General features: G+C 42.9%; 1 long non-coding RNA gene across 1 annotated transcript in view; it reads right to left on the bottom strand.

Moving 5' to 3' along the window:
* Positions 1 to 225: 225 nt before the first annotated feature.
* Positions 226 to 1,965, bottom strand: part of LOC116703015 (uncharacterized) — a 17,500-nt gene continuing 15,760 nt past the window's right edge. The window contains exon 3 of the long non-coding RNA XR_004335315.1: positions 226 to 236. This is a non-coding gene — a long non-coding RNA (uncharacterized LOC116703015). The remainder of the gene's footprint in view (positions 237 to 1,965) is intronic.

Genomic DNA, 1,965 nt, shown 5'->3' on the forward strand with positions numbered 1-1,965 from the left:
AGTAGGAAGTACTACTGTATAAGTACTGCATATCGCATGGGCATATATTCACACAAATACACACGTTAATAAATCTCCGATAGGTGTATGAAGGCATTTATGTATCAAACACATGCACAAGGGAATTTGTAGAATCAAGTGTGTAGTTGTTTGGAAGACTGTGTGTCTGTGTTTTCTTATAATATATAATATATAATATAATATACCGTCATACAGACAGGACTTACCCTCAGCTGCTCTTGCTCACAGCTCATTAGTTGGCCTGGAATGTACAAGAGAAGAAACAATTAGCCTTCTTCAGCAGCCATTACAACGGACATGCAAGATTATTTAACTAAAATCTCATATACTTAGTGAAAGCATCAATAGCCAACACTACAATATCAATGCGATTTCGATATTGAGGCATTTGGTCAAAAATATCGTGATATTAGATTTTCTCCATATCGCCCAGCCCTATGTCCAGCAGACAAACTGACCAACATGTATAATAAAAGATCGTTACTAAACCATGCTTTATTGATTTTTTCCCTCACCCCTACCTGGGACAATATGCTTTAGTCCCGAACAACTAGACTCTCCACACATGAGTCCACCATGAAGATGATCGGTATTTGCAGCTGTAGTCATGACCGAGTCTTTGTTTCTGTGTATCCACCCTCATTCCTGATCAAGGTAGTGGCCCAATCCCAAAGTCCGGACTCACGGGCTCACGGACTTTTGGTGCGTGCTCTCGTAAAACCGGTAAGGGCTTAGGGTTGTCCCAGTGTCCAATTTCAAAGACCGTGAGGGTGTGAGTACACGCTACCGAGCCCTTTCCGTAAGTCTGCATAATGCAGACTTCGCCAAAGGGAATTACCCACAGTTCAATGCAAGGCTGAGAAATATATCGATGTTTTATCAATATTGCGATATGAGACTAGATATCGTCTCAGATTTTGGATATATATCGTAACAAGTGTTGTCTTTACCTGGTTTTACAGGTTGCATTACAGTGAAGTGAAGTCATGTTCTAAACTTCCCAGACTGTTCTAGATCTTCTACTATTTACCTTTACCCACTAAGTCATTGAGAATTTTTATAAAAAATCTCAATGTATAAATAACATTTTGTCAAAGCACCAGTAGTCAACCATACAATATCGTCGCAATATCGACATCGAGGTATTTGGTCAAGAATATCGTGATATTTGATTTTCTTTATCTCGCCCAGCCCTAGTTCAAAGCGTTGTGACGTTTACCGCGGAGACCATAGAGAAATCCAGAAATTACAAAGATGAACAACAGCACGCCACACAACCACCGAGCGGAGCGACCTGTTGTCCAGCTTGTAGAACAAGAGTTTGAATAAATGTGAAATCAGGCAGCCGTCTCCTGGGCCTTGGCCGTGTGGACAGGAACACACTTCAAATGAAAATAAGTGTCAGCAACACAGGGCTGTAGTACTCAAGTCCAGCCTTGGACTCGAGTCCGGGCTCGAGACCGTTTTTCTATGGTCTCGGACTTGTCTCGGACTCGCTAGTATTTGGACTCGGACTTGGCTCGGTCTCGGCCACTGGTCTTGCCCAATATGGCTTTTGGTCTCGACCGAGTCCAGGTGTCTTTATTATGTTGATAATAATATTTGGGGGAAAGTGAAACCCCAAATGATTGTCTTGATACTGTCCTGCATAAGACCTTTTTTCTGTCCTGGACTTGGTCTTGATTCGGACTCGAACCTCTTTGGACTTGGTCTTGTCTTGGACTACAACCGTTTTGAACTCGGTCATGTCTTGGACTCAAACCTCTTTGGACTCGGTCTTTTCTTGGACTCAAACCTTTTTGGACTCGGTCTTGACTTGGACTCGACGAGTCCTGGTCTTGGACTTGTCTTGTACCCGACTAAGGTGGTCTTGACCACAGCCCTGCAGCAACATCACCAAGGTAACACGTGATCTGGTGAAGTGCTGTCCCAATCCCATTTCTA

This window comes from Etheostoma spectabile, chromosome 15 (genome assembly GCF_008692095.1).
Source record: "Etheostoma spectabile isolate EspeVRDwgs_2016 chromosome 15, UIUC_Espe_1.0, whole genome shotgun sequence".
Taxonomy (NCBI): Eukaryota; Metazoa; Chordata; class Actinopteri; order Perciformes; family Percidae; genus Etheostoma; species Etheostoma spectabile.